This window comes from Canis lupus, chromosome 6, assembly GCF_048164855.1.
Source record: "Canis lupus baileyi chromosome 6, mCanLup2.hap1, whole genome shotgun sequence".
Classification (NCBI taxonomy): Eukaryota; Metazoa; Chordata; class Mammalia; order Carnivora; family Canidae; genus Canis; species Canis lupus.
Window position 1 is genome coordinate 69,332,666 of NC_132843.1, and position 9,111 is coordinate 69,341,776.

A 9,111-nucleotide genomic window follows, 5' to 3' on the forward strand; every position below is an offset into this window, starting at 1 on the left:
CAGCATATGCAAAGGCCCAGGTAAAAGAGAAAACTGTCTTAGAAAAAATGAAGTTCAGTGTGGATGGAAATGCCAGGAAATGCCAGAGAGGGGGAGTGCTAAGAGATTACTTTGAAGAGATAGATAGAGGGTTGAGATGACTGATGGTCATCAAAGATGAACGTGTTGACTATTCCACTAGACCACAGAACTAAGGAATGGCTTGCAGGCATTGTATTACCTCATCTTCACAAGGACCTCATAAATAGGTTTAGTTGTTAACCCATTTAATAGAGGAGGAAACTGAGATTAAGTAATTTGCTCCAAGTACCTCAGCTAGTAAACTGCAGAGTTAGCATTCGGATACAGTTGTGTCTATTCGAAGAGCCAGAGTCCCACGTCACTGTATCACGTAGTTAAGAAATTTGGGCTTTTAACCTTAAAGAAATGGGAAACTATGAAAGGATTTTAAACAGGCAGATAACATGAAGAACCCTGCATTTAGGAAGCCGATTCTGGCTACAGTACTCTGAGTTTCATTCAGGGATTCTGGGGGTTCATTTTGTGAATTAACAATAAACTCTTGCTTCACCCTTCTTTGCTCCTCCAGCTTATCTTTTGGACAAAGAAGCCCAAACTGATTGCTTTGATTTCTAATGGAAAACTTTGGATAGAATTGGGCTGGGGGTGGGGGTGGGTGGGGCGGTGCCTGGATGGCTCAGTGGGTTAAGATTCTGACTCTTGATTTTGGCTCAGGTCATGACCTCAGGGCCGGGAGATCCAGCCCCCTGAGTTGGGCTCTACCAGGGCATGGAGCCTGCTTAAAATCATTTGCAAAGCCTGCTCCTTCTCCCTCTCCCTCTGCTGCTCTCCCTCTCCTGCCTCTGGTCGTGTACTCTCTGTCTATCAAAAACCAAACACCAAACAAACAATAACAACAAAAGATGGAGCAGACGATGTAACTCAAGGCTGAAAATGAAGTTGTCGGTTTATCTCTCATTATGGAGAATTGCCTGTATATTGAGCCCATATACATAAGACAAGCAATAAAAGGTTTCCAAATGATAACTTCCACTGTGCAATTTTTAAAAATTAAGTCCTTATTATAGGGCCTTACAAGATATGGTAAAAATTAACACATATCCAGAAATAAAACAAAAAATCAACTAAAAAACCCTAATATCTTGCCCCTCTTTGCCTTCTCTTTCTTACAAAGGGTATTTTCTACCTGGCACTTTCCTGTCTGAGAGATTCTCTATCCACCCTCCTCCCTCCCCGATAGCTTTTCCCCAGAGGCTCTGTCTTTTTATCTCTGAGACCTTGTATTTCTGATGCTCTCAACTTCTGTGCTTCCAGAGACACAGCATGATCAAGCGGGAAGTGCTTGCCATAACTGGGTTCAAGTCTCAGCAGTTTTTGACCTCTGGGCTCTTGGTGTCCATTTCCTTGTTATAAAACTGGTAAGTTAGTATCAACCCAGAACACTGGCTGGGGACCAGATGAGATAAAAGTATTTGAGAGGACTCTGTCTCTTATAGGTTACCTGTTGGTCCCATTTCCTTCCTTTTCACTTAGACCTCAGTTCAAGTGACTTGCCTACCTGACCTTTCTCTCAAAACCAACTGTCGTCCTCAACTTCCCTGCCCCCCAGCCCCAGGCCCCTCTTCACTCTCTACTGTGGGGCAGTCAAAGGCCCCATGGTAACACTTGGCTCTGCAAGTGGTTTACTCCTTTTGATGGATATACTAGAAGAAGCTCCCCTGGTCAGGCTTTTTGGGGGCAGAAGCCAAGTCTGATAAATGTTTTGACTATTCCTCCGGGCCCCTCCAGAGGTCTTCACATGGAAGGAAGTCGCAAATGAAGCCTTCATTGGTCATCAGCTGGAAAAAGCACATACAATGTGGAGGGGACAGGATGGCTCCCCTCCACCCTCCCCATTAACATTAGTGAAATAATAATTTTCCATAATTCCTTAAGCTTTTAATTTTATGCTTCTTCAGGGACAGTGGCTGTGCCCGTGGCTTCTTATTTATCGGTTAATGTATCACCACTATCAAATTCCTGGAAAGCTTGTTGAAATACAAGCTTACTGTTCCCAGTTCCAGAAGAGGCAGATGCGGTTACACTCGATATTTATAGAAGAGTCCTCAGCGAATCTCTCAGGATGTGGGCCTCTCTTTAACTCCAAAGAGAAGAATACATTTTTTGGTGTCCTTTCTTTTTCTCTCTTCTTGCACAGCATTCTATCGGAGAGGACAAACCAAAAGAGGGAGGGAAAGGGGAGAGTGTGACTGTGCAGCTAAGGAGTCTGGCCGGGTGTGGTCCCTCAGCATCATCGGGGATCACAGAGTGGTCCTTACTAGGAGCCAGGCGCCTTGGGAATTCTTTTACTAGTCCTAACAATCCTATATAAGTAGGTACTCTCTCTCCACTTCACAGTTAACACAACCATGGCACAGAGAGGTTAGGTAATTCACCCAATGTTACTCAGCTACAAATGGCAGAACCAGCGTGTAACCCAGACGACTGATTCTGGAACCTGAGTTGATCATCTCTGGGCTGTGCTGCCCATATAGCACAAAGGCTTAGGATAGTAAAGACTTTGCAATTACAGGTATCCACATGTAAACAGGCGAACTAAGGCTGGCCCCGATGCCACCTGAATATAGATAAGAAGGAAAGGCCAGGGCTCAGAAAGCCGTGGGCTGTCCCAGGGCTTCACCAACCACATCTAAATCATGCTCAGCTTTGTATCTGTGGGCTGTGTGAGGATCACAGGAGAGCATTCAAAAGCCCTTCATGCAGTGCTGGTACTCCCTGGGTGTACGACAAACAACCTGGGGAGGGTGTGGGTGCCTTTCTCTTTAGTACACCCCACCTTCCTGCCCTCCCGATGGATGCCAATCATCCAGGAAAGCTCTCCTTTCCCGTGCACCAGGAAATGGTCTCAGAATGCTCTAGAAAACCTTCTCCAAAGGATTGCCGCTGGCCTGGAGGATGAAACCTGTTTGTTATGCTTGCCCTGGCCCACAGGGGTGGAGATCGTGTCATATTTGTATTTAGTGCTCGGTCTATAGGCAGCCTTCGGTGAATGAATGACAATACTTACGGAACTCAAGCATGTTTGCATTTACCATGGATTCTGCTGTGACTCCGATTAAAGCCAATGGTTTTAATCAAGGCAGAATATCTTCTTTAAACACAAGGATTAGCCTCTATGAAAAGAGAAATGTAAACAGGACTCTAATTAGAGAATTTACTAATTATTCTTCCCTGCTGAGGACATTAGCTGGGGTTTAGTCTTTAGCTGTGACAGCCATACGACTTTCTCTTTATCTCCAGAAAGGGAAAAATTGCCTGGAAAGATTCATTTCAATACCCTGATTCCTTTCCTGCTCTCTTTCACCCTCAAAAAAAAAGATATTCCAGCATGAAAGATCACAGACTCAGCCCAAAACAGTGGACCCAGGTTGACGGCATTCAGGAAACTGCACACTCCTGGAGCCCCGACTGCCGAGCCAAAGATAAATCGGCAGGAAGATTTCTTTGGAATGATGTGAATTTAATGAATCATGAAAAATATCCCCAGCTGTTCTTAAATTTAAGGGAGATTGAGTGATAACAAAAGATAGTTTCCCTCCCTCTTAGATGTAGGTTGGAGCGGAAAGAGCGGTGGTTTAAAAAAAAAAAAAAAAAAAAAAAAAAAAACCCCGAGGCCAAAAGCTTGCCTTTTCTTTCCCATCTCTTCTATTGTTGAAGGGGAAAAAAGCTGTCTGCAGTCAGCAGCCACTGAAGGGCATGATGAAGAGTGTTTGCTATTACCAGACTTGAAGAATTCTCCACTCTGATTTCAAAGATCAGGCTGCCCTTGCAGGCAAACATTTAGAAAGTGATGGGCTTTGCTCTTGCCCCCTCCCAACCCCCCAACCACCACCATCCTCACATCTCCTCCAACCTCTTTATTAACACATTGACTTGCTGAAATTAAAAATAATGATTCTCCCTCTCCTCATCCCAGCTGCTGCAACCCTCAGTACCCTGGTCCTGGAAATCCTTATTAACCCATTGATTGGTGTGGTCTCCCAGGCCTGTCCTCAGCTGGGAGATCTAAGCCAGGCCTTGGTGGGTTTGGCTGTTTCAAGGATACCCAGCTTAGGTCCTTGAGATATCTGTGCTAGAGGGTGGAGAGAGCTTTGAGCAGGACTTGAAAAACATGACTTCCCTTCTGTCCCCTACTTTCCCTGGTAGCCCTCAGCCTGGGCTGCCATGGGTCCGCTTGAACAAGCAAGCCATGCACCGAATCAGGAGGCCAGGCCCCAGGGCACAGTGTCCAGGAGCACAGGTTGCTCTTCTTACCTGAAAAAGCACAAAGCAGGTGGGTAGCCATGAGGGCCTGGTTCACCTCTGCCATCTTTGGATCTATTACTTCTGGATAAATTTCCCTTTTCTTCAAGGTGGGTGAGGAAGGCTAACAGATGCTAAGCAAAGTTGTGGTTGTTGTTGTTTTTTATCCTGAAAGCAATGTTTAATATCTAAGTATAGCTGAGAGATGTGTTTGAGAATTAGATGTGCTAGCCCCTCTCTGTAACCCCACTAGAAGGGGTTCAGAGAAAAGCGTGGATGATGGTGATAATAATGTTGAATATTAATGACAAACTAAAATGGAGGACTTAAATGATGTACCAGGCACAATAGTAAATGCTTCTCAAACATGATGTATTAAATACGTACAACACACACACACACACACACACACACACACACACACACACAGCCAACCCTCCAAGAAGCAGATATTGTAATTGTCTCTATCAAACCACTGGATGGACTTGGTGAGATTTTAACAGGAAGAAAATTTACTTTTTGTACCACTCTCTCCAAGCCCTGTTAGATGACTTTCCTTCCTCCTGGATGAGAAAATTCGGTAGTTTCATAGTCTGCGATAGTCATTTTTACATATAAAAAAATCCGTCAATCAAGACTATGCAATACTTGTCCAGAAGGATAGGCAACTCGATCAATGGGACAAAAAAGTCAACTTGGAAATAGCCCCACACAAGCACAACCCATGGATTCTTGACAAGGGTGCAAAAACAATTCACTGGAAGGAGACCATTTTCAACAAATGGTGCTGGAGTAACTAGACATCCAAGCAAAACATGAACTGACCCAAACTTCACACTGCATATAAGAATGATCGCACAATGCATCATATGCTTTAATGTAAAATGTAAAATTATACAGCTTTTTAAAAAAGATTTATTTATTTATTCATGATAGACATATATAGAGAGAGAGGCAGAGACACAAGAGGAGGTAGAAGCAGGCTCCATGCCGGGAGCCTGACGCGGGACTCGATCCCGGGACTCCAGGATTGTGCCCTGGGCCAAAGGCAGGCGCCAAACCGCTGAGCCATCCAGGGATCCCCCAAATTATATAACTTTTAGAAAACAATATAGGAGGAAATCTTTGAGATCTAGGGCATGGGGAAGAGTTTTTAGACATGACATTAAAGCGTGCTCTGTAAAAGAAAAAAAATTGATAAATTAGAGGAAAGACAAACTACAGACTGGGAGAAAATATTTGCCAAAAAACAAAGCTGAAAATGGACTCATGTTTAGAATATGTAAAGAACTCTCAAAACTCAACAATTAAAAAAGGCAGATTTTATAAAATGGGGAAACCGCATGAAAGAATATTTTATCAAAGAAGATACATGAGGAAAGGACAAATGAGACCAGGAAAAGATATTCACCTTCACTAGCCATCAGGGAAGTGAAAATTAAGATCATAATGAGATCTTACTACACACTTACTGGAACAACTAAGTGAGGCCATGACATGCCGGCAAGGATGTGAAGAATCTGTATCGCTCATAAATGGTGGGAATTTATGCTGCAAGTCACTCAGGAAAATAGTTTGGCAGTTTCTTAAAAAAAAACCAAACCAAACAAAAACAAGAACAACAAACAAAAAAGTGGACATAGACTTACTGTGCAACTCAGCAATCACATTCCTGGGCATTTATCTCAGAAAAATGAAGCATGTCCACAGAGAACCTGGGTATGGTTGTTCATGGTGGCTTTCTTTCCTTAACTCTCTTTGTTCCAACAGTGGAAATGACCAAAATGTCTTGCAGCGATGGCTAAGCAAGATGTGGTATGTCCACACCACGAAATGCTACTCTACAATAAAAAAAAAAAAAAAAGGCCTTTTGATACATTTAATGTGGATGGATCTCAAGGACATTATGTGGATTTTTAAAAAGCTCATCTCAGTAGGTCAAGATGTATGATTCTATTTCTACAGCTGTCTCAGAATGACACAGTTATAGAAATGGAGAACCAGTTAGTGGTTATCAGGGGTTAGGGATGTTGGGAGAGGGTGGTGCTGAGGGTGGTGGTAGGATTACACAGGTGCAGCCCCAGGTGGTCATGGAATGGTTCTGTATCTTGATTTTCCTGATAGCTGACATTAATATGAATTTGAATATGTGATAAAATGAGGCAGAACTATACAAACACAATGCACCAATGTCAGTTTCCTGATTTTGAGATTATACTATAGTTATGTAAGATGGAACCACTGGGGGAACCAGGTGAAGACAACCTGAGACCTCTCTGTACTCTTTACAACTTCTTGTGATTCTATAATTATTACAAAAACTTTAAATATAAAATAATGCACCTTGCAGGATCAAGCATTATTTTCCAGCATAGTACAAAATCATTAGTATCTAATTTTATTTGAAGCCTCTCCCCTTACTAGCACTGCCAGATCAGGCCTGCTCCAGGCATAATTAGGGCAGGCTAAGCCATGCTGTAATAATTAAACAAAAAAATCAAAACAAAAGTCTCTGAAATTTTGGTACTTGAGCATAATAAAACGTTGGCACCTATGTCCACAGTGGGTAGGGCAGTTCACTTCTGAGTAGTGACTCAGAGATCCAGGCTCCTTCCATCTTGTGGCTCTGCCATCTTCAACCTGTGTCTTCCATGACCACCCTGGGAGGAGAGGGAGAATAGTGAGGGAACTTTATGGCAAGGCCTGGAAATGTCCCCCTATCATTCTCACCTATATCCCATTGCCCAGAAGTTGGGCATTGGAAGCCAGCTTCACCTCAAGGGCTGTTGGGAAATATGATCTTGCTGCATGCCCAGGAATAGCACTCATGGTTGGAGGGAGGATCTTGCAGTGTGGTGGGTTGCAGGTGATGAGATTCTGCATTCCCTGTAGAGGGAAGGGTGACATGATAGTTTCTTTTCTTTCTATTTTGGTCTCCCCAGAGACCAAGGAATGAATAGAAGAAAAGGACAATGCCTTCTATTGGTGATGTGTCTGGGGTTGGCTCCATGCATGGCCCACATGCTCGCTCTCTTCCTCCTTGGGCATCTCAGTGGGGTGTCTAGAGACACTGCTCTTCTTAGTATTGGCACAGTGAGTCCACCTTCCATGTGACACTCACTCATCTTCAGCATTTGAAGACACATTCAAGCTTCTTTCCATTGGAGCCATCTCACCCTGCTATTCAGAATGGGCATGGTGACACAGTGAGTCCTCCTGGGCAGGTTCCTTTGAGGTGACTCAAGGCTGATCTTGGGAAAGCCAGTATCCTGGCTCCACTGAAAGCTAGAAGCTCACACTGTTCCTTCCATGGCCAGAGAGGAAGCTCTAATCAGACTCTTACCTTAGGTTTTTCTGGCAAGAGTCAGACAACACAAGCCGTTTGCTCCCCCAAACTTTAATACGTTGCTCTTCACTAGTGCCCACAGCATCTCCTTACTTGGCATGAGAAGGGAACCCCCTTTCCCTCTCTGTGTAAGTAGGAAGGGGAAAAAAGATCTATCCTCTCTGGTTTCATTCAAATCAATTTCCTGGTCTCAGGTTACATGGAGGCAAGAGGAAGATGCCGCACTGTAGGACTCATGCCCTTGGTTAGCAACTCCTGCATGGGTGGTTGGACTCCCCTCTCTAGAATATGTTGCTGCTTAACACCTATTGTCTCCAGCTCTGGGGTCTCAGCCAAAATGCCCAGTGGCCTGGGAAAGATGCATTTAACACCCTGTTAGATAGCATATCCCCATTTTATAGTTGCATATCCTCAGGTTCAAAATGGTTAAGGAATTTGTGCAAAGTCCCACGTACTACGGTGGTATGTAGATTTCAAGAGCTGTGGACTGTGGTGGATGAGCTACAAGAGCCAGGATGAAGAAAAAGAGGCAATTACATTTAATTCTGGTAAGTTGATGTGTTCATTGACAGTAGAGGAGAATCAGTTCAATGTGTTTAGTTGGGGATGAGAAAGTCAAGAAGAAGAAAGTTCTCTTTGTAATTCTTTACTGAGTCATTTTTTTTTTTATGAGTCTTCTCCCCTCTCATCCAACCGCTCCAATTTCTGGAACTTCTTCATGCCATGAGCCCAAAAAGCCCCCATCTCCAGAGCAAAGGCTAACCCCACCACAAACCACCTAATGCCCTTGACCTATTCCTCATAGAGTGGAATGACAAAATTATAACTTATGCAGCTGTAACTTGAGCACTTTGCAGGGAATGAACTTTGTTCTGGAATATAATTTGAAAAAGTGAGGGTATGGGTTAGAAAGTGACTGCAAAACAAAAGAAAACTGCCAAGCTGTCATGCATAAGAAATGGAGCAGGAATTTGGGGGGGGGAGGGAAGAGCAGAGATGAAGGGAGGAAGGTAGAGAAGGAGGAGGATGAGCAGGGCAGCAAGGAGGGAACCTGGATCTGTAGAGTGGAGCCCTGGTGAAGGACTCTAAGGACAAAAATGTCCAGTGGCCATTTTATATTACTTGGGGTGTGTCACCCACATCCCCTTGGTTAAAGCTCCTGTACATCGACGCCTTACACACATGCTGCTGGGGAGAGAAGAGATCTAGGAGAGAGCAGACTTTCAATGCCCAACACGGCGAGGAGTACAGAGAGGAAGCTGGTGGCAGGAGATGAGGGGGGCCATGAGCCCAGAAAACACAAGGTTGGAGGCCAGCATGGCCCCAAGAAGGACCATGTGTGACAGTCTTGAAGGAGTGCATTTGACGTCCTGCGGGACATTGCAGAGTCAGCTTGAGCTAATTTAACCCAAGCCTCACGTGATAGGGCAACTGCAGCTGAC

The 9,111-nt window shown here is 44.1% G+C and overlaps 1 long non-coding RNA gene across 1 annotated transcript; it reads right to left on the reverse strand.

Annotated features, from left to right (window-relative positions):
• Positions 1-2,932: 2,932 nt before the first annotated feature.
• Positions 2,933-7,750, reverse strand: LOC140634765 (uncharacterized). The gene is made up of 4 exons (XR_012032147.1): positions 6,875-7,750; positions 5,973-6,164; positions 4,336-4,491; positions 2,933-3,194 (listed from the first exon to the last, which is right to left on the reverse strand). It is a non-coding gene; the product is annotated as an uncharacterized lncRNA (long non-coding RNA).
• Between the last annotated feature and the right edge of the window lie 1,361 nt (positions 7,751-9,111).